This window comes from Neovison vison, chromosome 7, assembly GCF_020171115.1.
Source record: "Neovison vison isolate M4711 chromosome 7, ASM_NN_V1, whole genome shotgun sequence".
In the NCBI taxonomy this organism is placed as follows: Eukaryota; Metazoa; Chordata; class Mammalia; order Carnivora; family Mustelidae; genus Neogale; species Neogale vison.
Window position 1 is genome coordinate 111,443,531 of NC_058097.1, and position 17,277 is coordinate 111,460,807.

Genomic DNA, 17,277 nt, shown 5'->3' on the forward strand with positions numbered 1-17,277 from the left:
CATTAAATTCTGCTCTTCTAGAACACAGGATTAATTTGTCCCAAAGAGGATGCCAGATCAAAGCTCCATTTTGAGGAACAGGCTTTTGTCCTCATCCTTCTGTATGAATCAATCCATTATCAAATAACCAAATATATATTTGTGACCTGGGAGAATGGGGCACATTATTCAAGTGGATTGGATCCATTTTCTTGATTCCTCCTTAAAGATCTTTCTGCTAATTAGTCAGGGTTACTATTGAATTATTTAATTATCTGCACTTTTGTGCAATGAAATATGTTGTCATATCACATACTTTATCATGCTACTGCTGTTCACACTTAATGATGCCTCTCTAGTTAGCAGTTTCCTTTGTTCTGCTCAGTAAGTGGTTTTAGAAAGGGGGTGGGCCAGGAAGGAGGAGCCTTGGGGTTTGTAAAATAAAATCATACATTCCTGGTGCACATGCAAAACTTTATGCATTTACATGAATCTCTTTTTAGAAATTAAGTTGCCATTCCATTTGGAATAAGCTAAGAGGCACATATCGGCGACTTCGAAGGCGGCCGGAATGATATTACTACACCTTGGACATCTCTCCAGTGCATTTCCACTGCGGTGCAATGGGGAAGTGATTTAATTTTTTTTTTTTTTTTTTTAATCAGCAAGGAATGTCTTTAACAAGGAAGAAGTAAATTATGATAATTACTCTGAATGGTCGGATCCTTGAGCATTACTAATTAGCATTTATTGCCTGGATTATAGAACAATACATGTGAAACCGAACTGCGACTGCTCTTTTATGTTGAAGAACTGAAAAAGGCAATGAAGCAAAGAAGGCAGTTCGTCAGGACTGTAGTCTGGTGCTTTGCATCTCCTTGAAACTGGGCAGAACCCCGCACTTGTGAAATACACAAATGTGGCCCTCAATATCTCTGGCCCATCCATTTTTTGTGTTGGGCACATATTTACATATGATATCATAGTCATGAGAGACTAATGAGGGAGAAACATTTTGGCTATGATGTCATTTGGGGACAGTTTTACCCATTGTGAGAGTTTAACAATAAAGGGCGTGAAACTCGCCGTTTCAGAAAATATATATACTTCTGTAGAAATTTTGGCTTGAAAAACTGAAACAAAGAATTCAGTTCTTAGTGAAAAAAAAAAATTCACGTTCACCTCCCCACTTTCTCTTAGAGGGACTACAGTTGCAAATAATTGAGAAGAAGCGATTGGTATGTGGCATGAGAGCAGTTTTTGTTGTTGTTGTTGTTGGTTTTGGCATAAGGCATTTGTAATAAAATAGATTCTGAAATTAGAAATAAATGAGATATTAATCAACAGGGCAACATCAGTCATGTAAATAAATGCCACTCAAATAATCTGGCAACTGAAATTGTCGAATAACCCAGTAGGTAGAAGAGAAAGAGGAAAATTAACCATCCATCACCCCCCCCAGTCTCACGGGTTCCTCCACACCCCACTACAGCAAATGAGAAGAGGACATGGTAATATATAAAGCCAGTACTAAATACAGTCACTAGTCTTCCCAATACCTTCCATGGATTCCACGCCCCCCCGCAACCCCGATCCTTTTTAGTTTGAAAGAATAAGTTTGACTAAATCTGTGAGGAGATTAAACAGGCTGGTGATAAAAATTAATTCTGCTGAATGAGCAAATGCATTTGGATGGCAGAGATGCAAATAAGATAATACTTTTCTTTTCCTTTGACATACCAAGCGGATTAGTTTAGAATGTTAAATTTGATTTTATTAGAATATATTAGCAGTGTTTTAATTAATACCTATCAAACATTTTCTTTCCCTGGGGCTTGATGTGTTCCTAACGCTTTCTAAATCATCTGTTTTTTCTCCATCAAAAACCACCCCCCCTTCCAAATTACCAAAGCCTTTTGTTACGTTCTTCATCATTTTACTGTATTCGACAGAAAACTGTTTACCTAAAGGTGTCTTGCCCATAAAATTAGCTCCCAGGTGCTGGATTTAAAATGAGCACTGTTCATTAGTCCTGTTGATTTTTTTTTTTTTTTAAGTAGAATTAGAGACTCAAAAATAAACATCTTCTGTGTTTTTCTTTTGGGGAAAAATGTTGCAAAAGGAGTTTTGGCTGGTTCGTATTACTTGGCTTTCTTTTCAGTGGAGCTTCCTAGAGCTGTTAAATTTCCAACAGAATTGGGTTTGAGCTGGAACTTCTTTGGAAACAGAGGCAAAAAAAAAAAAAAAAAGGAGGAGGGGGAGAATCTAGTTAAAAATATGGTGAACCAGTATGCCTTGTGAACTGAATTGTAACTGTGTGTTCCAAGGAGGTGCTGCATTGCCTTGCACTCATTATCCACGCCTTTTCTCTCAAGCTTCCTGTCCTTCTGTGTCCGAAAGCTCCAGTTCACGTCTTTTTCTTTTCTTCCCGCAACGCAAACCGCCCCCACCCCAATTCCCCGCCTTATTTTTTTTTTTTTTTAATCTGCCAAGCTGGATTTGCACTTTTAAAGATCAGTATCAATAATGCCCTGCTTGTTTCGGTTGCGTTCCCCCTTTAAAAGACAGCGCTCTCTAATTGATGCGTCTGGGCTAGTCTAGACTGGTAGTGATTGAACCAACCACCAATTATGTTATTCATTTCACTGAACTTTGCTGATGGGCTCCGTGAGGAAGAAGGGGTGTTGAGAAACCTGCCTTAACACTGGAGCAGTCCCCCGCTGAAATACAAAAATCCCGTGTGCCGTTGTGCACTCCCCAAATGCCTGTGTGATCAGTGGTAGTAGCAACCTCAGGGCATGAGCAATCCACCTGAAAACATGTGAAAAACCGAAAGAGTGCCTTGGAATACAAACTGTATCACTTGTATTAAATTACTATCCTGTTACCCTTCAAAATCGCAGAAGAATGATATCCAGCATGTTTTTATTGGCCTGGGCATACATTTTCATAGAATTAACTGCAGATACATTTTGACTTAGTAAAGCACCAAATGTTTTGCAAACAGTTGATATGAATCATGTGATAACATATATCCATAAGTTAAATAGACCCCTTTCCACAATTTCCAAATACCTATGCACACACATCCGCAAGATGGGGAAAAATCATTAATCCATTGTACGGAAACCAAAGGATCACTTGAAAATCAAGTAACTCTTTTCTCTGAAGCATATCCAGGCTACCAAAGGCTGGAAAGTAATATTTAAATAGTATGACTACACAAGAGGTTTCAACAAAAGGCATGGTTCAATTGTTGCACGGTTCATTTTCTCGAATCAGTTTTCTGATACAAAATGGTTTCTTGACTACGATTTGGAGTCACTAACTGAAATTGCAATAAACACTTAAAAAAAAAAAACGCACAGGAAAAGAACAGTTTCCTTAACCTTCGACTACACGTATAAAATGAGGTTACAGCCAATATAGAGTCTTTAAAGGAAGAAAGCATTGGAAGTCAGGACTGATTTAGGTCTTTTCCAAAAATAGAAGATAAATGTTGGCTCAAGGATACCAAAGCGGTTTAAATAAAATTGTATATTGGAATTTTTCGCAACAAAGGAAAGGTAAGTTCCTGCTTCTCTTCTTCAACTATGAGACAGATCTGAATCACTAAAATTATTCTGTCACGAAAAGTTACGTTTTCAGAAAACTGCAAACTAGGTAAACAATTACCTTAAGAGAAGATTATTTTAAATTATACAGTTTGGCATTATAAATAACTTTGCTGGATTGAATTTAAATCCTGATAAATTTTTTCCAATCTTTAAATGAAGAATAATGGGCACTGATTACTCCCAAAGATACAATAATTGCATATGTACATGTGCCCTTGTTATTTCTTTCCATTTACGTATTTAGAAAATATATTTCCAATCCCTATTGCTTTTAAACTTGTGGTATATAACATTTTAAAACAGATGCCCAGCAAGGAGGCTACATCGCTCCTCTTATTTTCTTAAAATTTTGCAAAGTAATACAAATTGAATTTTTATGAACACCGTAAATTTCATCCTCCGCATAGACTAGCAAGAGAAGAATTTTTAGCCTATTAATCTTTTAGCCCAAACTACTGGTTTGCCCCCATCTGCGTCTGCGTGTTCGCTGTCTAGCCATATATGACACATACATGTGAGTACTGAATGTGGAACATGTCCACATGCCCATTTTAATTGGACACAATTTTAAGATTAACTGTTGAGTTTAAAAGTTGGAGGCACGGGGCATGCTGGGACTTCAGCTAATATGCTCTGAGGTCAAGCACCAGGTACTGAGCTGTTCTTGTTACGCTCGGATAGTGCTGCGTGTTGCTCTCAAGAAACAGACCATGGGAGAGGAGTTCCACAAGCCTCGGGCACCGGTACTGACACACACACAGAGCAGCCAAGGCGCTCCTCTAGCAGAATGTGTGTGTACCTACTTGAACAGAAATCCAGGAGCTGCCCCTTTCTGGTCACCTGACCGCCTCTAACAATGCAAACCTCAGAGGTGCACTCAATCACTTGAGAAAACTTTCTTTTCTTTTGTTTTTGCTTTCAAGAAACAAGTTCCACCAAAGGTCCAGGATGCCAAGGCACGACTCGCAGCTCCCAAGAGCCTAACCCGTGGATTTAAACGGTAAACATCACAAGTTAGGGTCTCAGGGATTGAGAGGGGCGCCACAAATTGTTCCTTCTTGAGACAAAGCAAAGCAAAACGAGAATGACAGGCAATTTCTGCTCCAGGTTCATGACCAAAAGGCACCAAACAGGTGGCAGGCAGGGTACTCCCTCGCTCTCGAAGCTTCCTTAGGTCACAGAATTCAGAGTCCATGTAAATAGAATATATTCATACACACACATACGCAGGATCCGTGGACACAGATACATACCTGAACACAACCACCGCGTGTCTATCACAGAAAACTCTGGGAAGCTTTGGGCAAAACAGTTTGACTAAAATGAAAAATAATGTGCATAGCCCGAGAGATGCTGACGTTTTTTTTAAAACCAGGGTCGAAAATAAGGATAAAATGCCCTTTCAAAGCTTGAACTTACGACCAGCGCAGCTGACGGTAAGGAAAATACGAGGCGGCTTTTTCCCTCTGGCCAAGCATGCCGCATGCAAAATCATAGACATCAGGCTTTCGGAAGGAGAAGACCAAGAAGGAGGGTTTGGAGGCCATGAAAGTATAAATACGAACAGCGTTTTAAACTCACCCTTTGGAAGCGGAGCGGGGCTGCAGCCTCCCGTGACACCATTCCGAGCAAGGGGGGGAAATGCGAGCTCGCAGTGCGCTAGCCTGGGCGAGGTGTTTCAATAGAGGACCGACCACGGGGCGGGGAGGGGAGGCGGGGGCAGGAAGCGCTACACCAAATCTAGAGACTGTGACTCTGTAGTTTATGCTTTGACGAGGGAGGGAAAAAAAAAGGCAATTTGGAGGACGTGCAGGGAGGGGCTGGAACGGATCAAATTTTGAAAATATTCGGTTAAAAAAATTTTTTAAAATCTTTTCTCTCTCTCTCTCTCTCTTTTTTTTTTTTTTTTAAAGAATGAGAAACCTCCCCAGAGCTGCTTTTAAAAAATTTCTTCCTTCTTCCTGCAGCGTGCACTTTGCCAGTCGGTCCTGCAAACGGGGCCTCGGCTGCATCAGCTGCTTGGCTGCAACCAAGGCCAAATCAAGCAGAGGCAGCACCAGGCTGTCATTTGGGAGGCGAGGTGGGAAGGGGTGGGTGCAGGCTGGGGAGATCCGTCTCCCCCGCCCCACTCCCGCCGCCAAACCTTTGGAGCCTTTTGCCAATATTTCAGAGGAATCCGAAGCCTAATTCCCTTCCATCTTCACAGAACCTACCGGCTCTGTACCTGAGAGTGGCTTTTCCCCGTTCTGACTGGAAGCGGAGCTTTTCTGTGCCAGGGGCTCCCTGTGTCGCCTCCAAAATCCAAAGGGAAGGGAGGGGAACTGGGTGGGTAGATGACTCTTAAATTTTTTCTTCCCTCTTTTCTCTTTCTCTTCCTTCCTCTCTCCCTTTCTTTCTTTCCCTCTCTTTCTCTGTCTCTCTTCTCCCTTCTTCCCTCCCTCCCTCTCTTCCTCCCTTCCTCCCTTCTTTCCTTCCTTCCTTCCTTCTTGCCTTCCCTGTTTTTTCCTTCTTTTATTCCGGCCTAAGCAAGGTAGATGGCTGGCTAGTCAAAGAGAATGACAAAGCAGCCCCTGGGAGGGAGGCATTGGAAGGGCCTCCAGCACTTGGTAAAAATGCTAAATATTTCGTATATATTTCCATATGCAACTAAAAACCATTAAAGCTCCAGGCTCTTCCCCGTCTCCCCCCTCTTGCAAAACAGAATCTTAACAGCAAGACAGCTAAATTATGCCTCCTTTACCTCTGCACAGGGTCTATTCAGTATCCCCACCCCCCCATCTTCAAGACAACTTTTTTTTTTCTCACCTCTGGAGGTTCTTCTCAGGCACGATCGTCCGGTTCAGTTCAGGGTTTCTCCTTTCTCCCTCACTTTCCTTTTCCTCCCAGAAAAGCTAGTCCGTCATCAGCCTACCTTGCTTCTCTCTGTCTCAGCCTCTCTCTCCCGTTTTCTTTTACTATTAAAAATAATAATAATAATGGCCCTTTCGACATAGCAGCATGAAGTGGCTGCCTTTGAGAAAGCACATTTAATCTTTGCTGGCTCCCCTAGGCTTCAGTGAAGAAGGAGAAGGCAAGAAAAAAAGGGAGAGAGAGAAAAAAAGATTGTAAGGGAGGCTGCTGACGGACAGCAAGCATCAGGCACAAATCAGCGACAAGTTGAATTTTCCTAGACCACACTGCCCCCTTTCTTCTCGGCTCTCTCCCTGGGCTCCTGGAAAGCCTGAGTGTCTGGTTACAGGGTCTCCTTTTGCCAACCATGGTGCAGATTCCTCGCATGCTTGCTTCAATCTCTGGCAGAATAAGGAATCAATATCCCCCTCTAATCACCTTTCGCTCTTCCACGGCTTCCCTCCTTTTCTGAGAATCCACTTGGCTCTCCCCGCCGCTCCCCCGCCCTGCCAGGCCCCTCCATACAAAGCTTGCCGTCCTGTCATTTCCCACTTCCTTCCATATCTTGGAGACAAGCCTCCCTTCTAATATCCTCTCGCGCTCACTCCCTCTCTCCGTTGTATGTCTCACCCTGACTCGCAGCCCCGGATGCAAGAAAGCATCTTTCTGACTACTAATGAGACCAAAAATACACCAGCAGGTCAGGGGGAAGGCCAGACATTGTATTATACAAATACAGAAAAATCCTCAGCCTGCTAGACCCAGAGATCAGGTATCACGCTTTCTAGAAGGGAGGGAAAAAAAGTGGGGGGGAGGAGTGACGAAGAGAGACCACAGTGCAGTTCTCTGCCTAATTGTTCCGCATCCCACGAGCATCTAAAACACCTCAGCATGTTGGAGTGCATGTGTACGTTTCCTGCATCTTGGTGAGTTTTCTTCACGGACGGAAAGTCAACAGTGCCCAAATACTTCTTTGAAATCGGCATGTAGAGGGATAAAAGAGCAGGGATTCGAATCTATATTTAAAATACGCACTCTCTTCAGGCATGAGATGACTACAATGCTCAAAGTCTCTTTCCTTTCAACGGGAGGCTTTGCTTGCTGACTCTGTTGGCTGTATGTACTAATTTACCACTTACGTGCCCGTGGATTTTGAAATGAACTCATCAGTCACTGTAGCTCATACTAACCCTCGACTTCCACTGCAGACATTTTCCTTCTTTCTGAAGGGTTTCTCCTCAAATGTCCATCAGATACATACACACGCCATTGATCAGCCTAAAGCCCCTTGATAATGATAAGTAATCATTCCGATGACCAAAAAAAGTGGCACAAGATAAAAATGAAAGACATCCTGACTTGAACAGGGGAGCCTCTCCCATCATGTCTGTTGGCGTGCGTTTTCAAAGCTCAGCTACACGATGATCCCGGAAAACAGGTAGCTCCTGATAATTGGGGTCTCTACCTATCTATACACACAGTGGGTATATGGCCATCTTCACCCGATTTTTCTGGCTAGAATCACGCAGACAATGGGCCTGTGTGAAGTGTAAGGCTGAGTTCTGTAAATAGCAAGAAAGGGAGGGAGGTATCTGAGGATGCAGGTTTCCTCCAAGTCGATGTTTTTTAAAGGTAGCTTCTTTGTGCTCAGTTCAGACACTGTGCTTTGTCTCTCACTGTGAGACCTGCAGAAGCACAGCTGGAGGCCAAGGAAAAGGAGAAGGAAAAACACAAATGAGGAGACACAGAGAGAGGAAGAAGGGAAAGGAGAAGAGAGGAGAGGAGGGGACGGGAGGGGAGGGAAGAGGAAGGCAGGGGAGGGGAAGGGAGACGATATCCCGGCAAAAAGAGACTTAAAATCATAGTGCTGGATTCCCTTTAATACTTTTCTTTTCTTTCTTTCTTTCTTTTTTTTTTTTTTTTATTTTTTTGTCATTATTCGGAAGGAGAAAGAGATGGTTGGCAGGCTTTGGGGACTGGGTTAGAATCTTTTTCAGATTTGGCTAATAGTGTGTTTGCACTAGACTGATGAGAAAAAAAGAAACATGCTAGAATACTCATAATGGGTGGAGCTGTCAAAAAAAAAAAAAAATCTTTGACTCACTGGGTGCCTCCCTGTACCGCCAAAATGAATCACTCCTAACCAGACTCACCAATTGTCTTAGTGTGCGTGCATATGAAGGGCAGATTACGGGACCCCTGTCCTTTCACTCATCTTCAGAAAGGAAAGGTAAACAGAGGATGAAATTTCCCCAGACTCTCCAAAACCTCCCTGCCATCGCCACAACAGTTCAGCATGATTTTCACGTGCTGAGCCGATCGGCCCCGGTCGGTATTTGCTCCGCTTACAGAGATATACAAATATATGAGTTATGAAAGTTTTGCTCTGAACACATCATTTTCTCTATACAACTCAGCGATGTCTTTGGAGGATACTTATTTCAAGCAGTTAACACCTGACCCCAATTTCTGTGGGTAATTAGTGAGCTAGATAACCACACAAAGTGGGTAATTACTTAGTACCCAAGGGTACGCTAGAAGTGGGTAGTGGTTTTGTTAACAAAAGCACATCTCTAATTATTGTATCTATGATGGGTGTTTTAAAAATACCAGTGACTATAGCAAGTGAACCGTGATAAATAAGTGAACTATTTTGCTGTCCTTAGCATATACATAGGTATATTCTATCATGGTTAATAATATTTACCTCTCTTGCACGGATTAATTAGTTAACATCTGTACGACTCTCAGAGATGAAGTGTGCTAGAGAGTTTCTAAATACAGTATTACCATTGTTATTACTATCTTGGCTAATAATCCCAGGAGAAGAGAAGCTTAAGGAGTGGAAGTAACAGTCTGGTCTCTGCCTTGGTCGGAAAAAATGCTGAGATTACAAATGTAATGAATTTGATTGTGGGGAGTGGTCTCCTACCTGCCCGAGTCTAACACAGGTGATACGAGAAATGAAAGGTAAATGCCGTTTCATTGACAGCTGGCTCAGGAGGGCTATGAGGAGCCAGGGTAGGAGATGGGGAGAGGGAGGAGCAGAGGGAAGGAGTCAGGGATGGGCCGGGAGGGAAGCTGAATCAGCCCGACCACACCCTCCTTCCAAAGTCCTTCTAGCCTTCCCTTTGATGAGCAGCAAATATGCACAAAAATCCTCAAAGAAGACATCCATGTGAGTGCCGGGACAAATTCATCATAATTACAATCCATCAGCCAGATAGATAGTATTTATTCTGGAGAAGAACAATCAGTACAAATTACTTTAACAAATGCAGATACATTTTAAAATATTACAGTGTTGAGAATAGGCACGCACAAATCAACTTCAGATATTTTTAACCCCAGATACGAACATCAATGAAGAAACGCTTTTCTAATTCAATTGCTTTTCTGAATCAGCCCCAGGATGGGAACGGGATAGTATTTATTTCTGCTGAGAAAGAAAGAAAAGAAAAAGAAATGAAGAGGAAAGGCGAAAAATAAAGAAACGAAAGCCTCATGCCTTCAGGGGCCTTAATTCTGGAGAGCAACTATGCCTCAGAAACAAACAACAACAAAAACTTACTGCTTCTTTCTCTGTCAATGTCCATCTCCTTGAGCCCGCTGTCTGGTGTCTGGCTGAAGCAGGACAGACAGAGGCTTCTGAGATCCAAATCTTCTAGGAGGCTCACCACATTTTTTCTTTCAAAGCAAGGTTGTCCTGGGGATTAACCCTAGGAGTCTGGGAGATGGGAAGCATGTGGGAAGGGTAAAGGGAAATATGCAAAAATATTGTATTCAGCCCCGGTTAGGATGTCTAGGGAGGAGGAGAGGAGAAGGATCCCATTAGTCAGCCAACAGGTACCACGGCCGAAACCTCTGCTGGAGGGCGATCTCCAGGACACGTGTTTATGCTGTGACTGGAGGCCAGTGGTGTGATGAGAGGATTGTAAGAGTTTGGGAGCAGAGGGAAATTTTCTCCAAAAGCCACCCAAACCAGGCTTCTGACCTGAAGCCCAGTGTTCGTCACCCCCTCTCTGAGCTCAGAACTACAAAGGCTGACTGGCATTCCCCAACCCGCCCTGCTCCTTTCAAACGCACAGACTGTGCCAGACTGGCCCCACCTCCCACTGCAGCAAATTCTGTAGCCCTGTTTCATGCTGCGCTGGAAGGAGCCAGATTTCCGTTTTAATTGTCCTACCTGGCCTTCCCCTCTGCCACTGCCCCTGGCTCTTGGTTCCTGGCACAATTTCAAAGGCCCCACCAATGGCTTTCCCTCCCCCACCATCATCGGAAACACCTCTAGTTCTCCCCTCCCCCAATTTTTATGTCTAAAATGTTTTTACGCCCGGTACCTTCCTTCATCTTTGGCCCCCGCCATCCCCTTTCTTTGGTCTCCCGCACTTTCTGGTTTGACATTTTTTGGTTTCGCCATGTCGCTGGAGTTGCAGCTCGTGTTAGGGACTGAAAACCCAAAAGTCAGTGGCTCACATCGTCCCCTCCTTGACCCTCCCCTATTAACAGAGCTGACAATCCAGTTCAACTCAGGGCATTTCCCAAAGCTCACCTAAAAAAAAGCTGAAGCCAGTAGAGAACAGGTGTGTGGATGCATGCACGTGTGTGTGTGTGTGTGTGTGTGTGTGTGTGTACTGATCTAACTACGCGAACGTAGTGGGAAAGTTCCTAATGGACATGCGGGGAAGGAAGAACTGAAGGAAGGGGTCGGGAATATTCGTGGACATTTAAGATAAAAGCAACAGAAGCTAATTTTTATAAGAACTTATGGGGGAAAAGGTTACATTTTTATTATGTATTTCTATGCATATGTATATAAACACAAACACATATAATCTGCATCGAGTTTCCATACATCACAGTATTGTCAGATTATTAATTATCTGAAATGTGAACCCCACTGTGAACAGCGACAGGCAGGGCCCACACAGGTCTACAGTTAAAATGTGAATATGAAAGCCTTCTGGGATGGATTGGAAGAGGAAGACAAATCCCATAAGTCACCTGCCCTTCCCCTGCCTTATCTGGGCTTAGAAGCTGAGAAGTTCTGTAACACCTCTCCTAGCGGCCACCGTGAACTTGAAGTTCATCATTGCCATCCATCCCTCAAACGTTGGTGCTCTTAACCTCACGACTTAGGGACTCATTGCTTGAACACTGCAGTTCTGTTCTCTGTTACTCCTCCAATAGCCATTATTGATATTCTTCTTTGCGACAGAGGTTTACAGATAAATAATATCTGATTTAGTCTCCCAAAGCCATCACCAGTGTTTTACAGAGGGAGGGAGTAAGATATGACATAGCTAGAATGGCCCAACTCTTGATGGCACTGCTAGGACTTGAACCAGGTCTAACACCGCCAGCCTGGACTTTCCTCTGCCACATTATGTTCTTTGACTCTTGTCTCAGTGTAACTAACAATTTCTACAGTTCATCCCCTCGAACTAGTCTAGTTTCTCTTTTGATGTATTTTCCACAGCACTCTGTACTTACTCTACCGTAACATTTATTCATTCTTTTCATTGAGCTCATTTTGGCCAATAATTATTTATTTAGTACTTGACTGTATGTCAGGCCCTGTGCTAGGCAGTGTTACTCCCTTAGCTGGAGGAGAGGAAGGGGGCCCTGGTGTCGGCACTATCCATAGACTATGCTGTCTCTATCCCCATAATACAACGTGAACAGAGACAGGGCTTGTCACGTGGTCACTTTTGTGTTTCTGGTATATAGCACAGTATCTGCGGGCAGCAAAAAGATTTTTAATAAACTTGTATGCTGATGTGGCTTTAGTTGTAACGTTTTGAGAGAGCCAAGTTCAGTCTACGGCCATACCACCCTGAACGTGCCCGATCTCGTCTGATCTCGGAAGCTAAGCAAGGTCGGGCCTGGTTAGTACTTGGATGGGAGAGAGCCAAGTTTATGTCTAAATAACCCTTGAAATGATGCTTAGTCTAATGCCACATAAGAGTAACATTTAGGGCATGTGGGTGACTCAGTCATGATCCCAGGATCCTGGTACCGAGTCCTACATGTGGCTCTCTGCTCAGTGGGGAGCCTGCTTTTCCCTCTCCCCAACCCCCACCCATGCTGTCTCTCACTATCTCTCTGTCTCTCAAATGAATAAATAGAATCTTTTTTCTTGTTACTTTAAAGATTTTATTTATTTATTTGAGAATATTTGGGGGCACCTCAGTGTGTTAAGCCTCTGCCTTCGGCTCAGGTCATGATTTTGGGGTCCTGGGATCAAGCCCTATATCGGGCTCTCTGCTCAGTGGGGAGCCTGCTTCCCCCCTCTCTCTCTGCCTGCCTCTCTGCCTACTTGTGATCTCTCTTTCTCTCTCTCTGTCAAATAAATAAATAAAATATATATTTTTTTAAAAAGTAACATTTAATAAAGGGCAAATTACAGTCTTATTTGCAAAGACTCGAGTCTGGCTGAGGTCCCACGTAGAGCCATGTTTATTTGTGTTTCTGAAAAATGGCAAATTGGTCTGTTAAACTCATTCTAAATGTTCTGCAGTCATGCTGTTTCTGTTTGAAGCCAGACGAATTCTGTCTAAAATCTCCCTGATCTGTGGATTAGGAGGTAATATCAAGTGATAAAGTGTCCAAGATGACGTGGCTGTGAGGACTATTCTGGGCTACATGCAGGGAGGGCGATCTCTTGCACTTTCAAGTGTGTGGGTAAGTCCAGATCTGAGATAAGCAACCCAGCTCAGATGCCCTCATTTCAGAAAATGAGGCTGAGAAGCTCGAAATGGTTCGTGACCATAGGACCTCAAGGCTCCAGAGTTTCATAATATGTATTGTGAAAAAAAGGTTAGACACGTGCTTCCTTTGCCTAAGGGAAGAATATTTAAGTATGTATAAATGATATGCTCTCCAGGCTAGCTTCCATCCTCGTCTTCATCTGGGCAACTCCTGTCTCTGGCTAGGGGAGGGCAGGGGGAACGTGACGGTGTTCAGTCTGTCCTTCCACAAGCAATAATGCGCTTTCAGAATTTCAACTCCTCTTAAGTTTCTAAAGATGCATCCCCTTGGGATGCCTGGGTGGCTCAGTTGGTTGGACGACTGCCTTCGGCTCAGGTCACTATCCTGGAGTCCCGGGATGGAGTCCCGCTTCTCCCTCTGACCTTCGCCTCGCTCATGCTCTCTCTCACTGACTCTCTCTCAATAAATAAATAAAAATCTTAAAAAAAAAAAAAAAAGATGCATACCCTTAGGGGACTGATGGCAACCCTCAAGGGAGAGCTGGACGTACCCTTAAACTCTAAACATACTTTAGATGTAAACTATATCTCAATTCCATTAGCAAGAGTCCCTCATTAATTGGCAAAAATATTCCCAGGATGGGGAGGAGGAGGAAGATGCCTTATGCATATATCAGCAAAGCCATTTCCCTGAAGCAACGAGACTTGAAACCAGTAGGGAGCAGTGTTTGGTACCAGTAGTCTGTAGCTCAAGTGGTCTCAAAAGAAGTCATTTGGCAAATTTTAGACCCCAAATCCCTAAGAGTTCCAAGTGTCAGTTTAAGTAATATCAGGCTAAATACTTGAATTTATGCCTAGTTTAAAAAAAATTTTTTTTTGTTTTCCTTAGCCTATTAGAACATTAGGGAACATCAATGATGAGAGAAGTCTTTAGCATATATATTTAAAATAATATTTTTGATATGAATATATAAAATAATTCCATTGCCTCATTGGGTGAGCTTCAGAGGACTCTTCTTGGCATCCAGATTAACTCTATGCAAGGTCCGGAGTTTATATGATGGGGCCATGTTGTTTGGGAAGCTCTTGGGAAGCTAATCTATGTTCCATTCCATATGACTTTACCAATTGGCAAGTAGTACATTTCAGTAGCCTTTTGAGCCTCTACAGGTAAAAGAGAGAAGCTCTCGCTCCTACGTAACAATGGGTAAACTGAGAGAGAAAAATAGAGAAAATCAAGGCCCTTCTAAAGGGTGAGATCCCTGTTACCTGTGCACTAACAAAACTGAGCCTGCCATTATAAAAAGCATTATTCTTGGCTGACACGTGTCCTCTAAGAGCCAAGTTCTATTTTGGTCTAGGTTCTCTGCCATTCAGTCATTAGATTTAGGCTGGCAAACAAAGAGGCATATTTCGGCCCCTGGAACTTTTGAAGACTGAGATTGCCAGGCCAAGAGTCTAGAGATGATAGGAGACCAAAGATATAGGCCCAGTGACTTGGGCTGGAGTTACTGGTATATATTTCTGAAATCGCTACAAAGCCTGGAGGTTGGAGGGAAAGGAGAGAGGCGGGGGAGGAGGAAAGCTTTGGAAGCCAAGAGTGTTCTCATCTGAAATCCAGTCTTATCGATGCCACGGTTCCTAGAGACATCTTTGCGGACTCCATTCATGCTCTGTAGATGATTGGGCCCCTTTTATAATATTCACCAGCTGTGGATCTCTCAGTGTTTTCCAATATAAAGGAGAGAGGTATCAAAGGCGATGGTCCATCAGTAAGCAGAGAGTGAATCACAATTCAGATTTCAAGGTTTCTAGTCATGCTCCTAGGACTGTATCTCACCTTTTCATTATGGAAATAAAGTCAAGACACACTCCTCCTTCTCTTTTAGACTTTGTCTCTTCAGGGTTTTTGTTTTGTTTTGTTTTGTTTTTCTCTTTAGGTTCTAAAGGTTTAGGAGAAGGAGAAGGAAAAGCAAATATCCTCATATCATTATTCCCTTTTCATAGTTGGGAACTGAGGCAATTAGTGGCTAAATACCTTTCCCAAGAAGGTTGTTAGAGCACCAAGAATAGAATCTAGGTCTCCCAGCCCAGCTGTTGTGAGGAAAAATGAGCTAATGTGTATGAACTGCCGAGAGTTCACTGGGAGTGAGTATGTGCGACTCTGAGGTATCGTTAATAATAATCAGACCCCGTGCCTTTTGGTCTCCCCCATTATTAACTAATGGCAGCACAGTAAGGAAGGGCTTCAAAAAGATACGATTAAATTTACTTGAGCTTTTGTGAAATAGATGATTTTCAAAAGCACTGAGTGTGCAGAATTAATAAAATTAAAAGAACACCAAAACATAGTTTGAGATACATTTCAGGGACCGAGGGGCCTCGGCAGCATCAGAATTCCTGCTAAGATTCAAACAGAGACAGATGAATAGGGATGAGCAGGGAGCACTCTGGGGAGACATCAAGGCATATTTTAAAGGTAGAAACTGCTACCTCAGAGAGTTTAAGTGTGGCACGTTCAACACGCATCAAAGAGTCTCTCCATGCAGCAAATAGCAATGACACGAAGACCACAGGGAACTATGTCAGAGGGAGCCAGGCCAGCCTTCTGGGGTCTCCTGCTTTGCCCTTCTGGAATATTGGACTGTAGGCTCCAACCCAGGCAGGTACAGAGCAAACCGACTGTTGCTGGCAACCAACCCGCACTCCCAAATGAGGGGAGGTTAAGTGAATTTTCTGGCATACTTAAGTCTTCCAAGATTCACTGTGATATTCTGACTACTTGGCTCAAGTCTGGAAAACTGTTGTATTTATGGGCCCACAGGTCTCTCAGCTCTGCAGATACTTCCCGTGCACTGCACGGAGAGGCACTGATTGTGATCTTACTCTGGCTGCCATCAAGCCTGCCACATAACAGGTGCTTTATACATTGTTGTGGCACCTGTACTCTTCTGGGAACTTAATACTAATCTAGGTCACAGTGCTATGTAACAGACCAATAGATGATCATACAGAGGCAAGCAATCTTTAACTGATGATCTTCCTCCTCTGCCATGAGTTTAATCTGTCTTATGTCTTGTGTCTTTAATCACGTCTCATGTCTTTAATCCATGTCTTAAATTTGATGGAAAAGTGAGGAAAATTCCAAGGTGAGGAAGGAGGAGAAGAACTTTGAAAACGAAACAAAACAAACGAAATCTGGCTAGTGTCCTGTTATAAAATGTGAACAGAGCTTTGGGTGTTTCTAGGGAACATCTAGGTGTCAACTTGTCAATGTCTTTAAAACCAAAGGAGACAAAGAAAATTGATTGAAAAATTAAAGTTGTGGAGAAATGATGGGAGGACAATATCTTCCCCACAACTAGTCTGCATTTGCACATATCTCTGGGACCCCAGGACCTGCTTTCTGCAACCCCGTAAGAATTGACTGAAGTATTAGGAAATCCGCTTTGTTCAGAGAACTCATGGTGAGACTATCTAACCCTGGGGTGGACATGGAGGTAAAGGAAAAATCCTACACATGGCTTCTCTTTTGTTGAAAACAAGGCAGAAAAATCCCTGGAAAAGATCATCATCTAAAATTAACTCGCCTGCCCTCATAAGGAAGGGGATGAGAGAGTAAAGGCAATTATCACAGGATAATTGGCTTCTTGGATTCCTTGGATGATCCCAGAATTTCCTTCCCCAGCACCCCCAGCATATCCGATGGGAACATATCTCACACTGGACATGTGACACTGTGAGATACGGCTCTGTATCTCCAGCCAACTGCAAATGACTGGCACACGGTAAACTCCCAGTAAATGTTGAATAAGAAATGTGTAAAGTCAACTCAAAGATAGAATTTAAGAGCTATGAAATACAGGGCAAATGCAACCATGTCCAAAATAGACATGAAAAAATAGGAATTCAATTAGATCCAGATTCTGGGCTGGGGCTTAAGGGACAGGAAGGGACAAAAAGAAGAGGCTCTGGCAACCAGGAAGCCTTCATCCTTCATGACGATGCTAAAGCCATGTTGATCAGGTTACGCACAAAGAGTTAGAATCTGGCTCTGGAGAAAACCAAAGGTTGAGATATCT

At 43.1% G+C, this 17,277-nt stretch overlaps 1 long non-coding RNA gene across 2 annotated transcripts; it reads right to left on the bottom strand.

Annotated features, from left to right (window-relative positions):
* Positions 1 to 2,009: 2,009 nt before the first annotated feature.
* LOC122912382 lies at positions 2,010 to 6,779 on the bottom strand. 2 transcript variants are annotated; one of them, XR_006385608.1, is made up of 2 exons: positions 6,402 to 6,779; positions 2,010 to 2,790 (listed from the first exon to the last, which is right to left on the bottom strand). It is a non-coding gene; the product is annotated as an uncharacterized LOC122912382 (long non-coding RNA). The 2 variants fall into 2 exon arrangements; XR_006385609.1 differs by lacking the exon at positions 6,402 to 6,779 and adding an exon at positions 5,178 to 5,491.
* Positions 6,780 to 17,277: the final 10,498 nt, after the last annotated feature.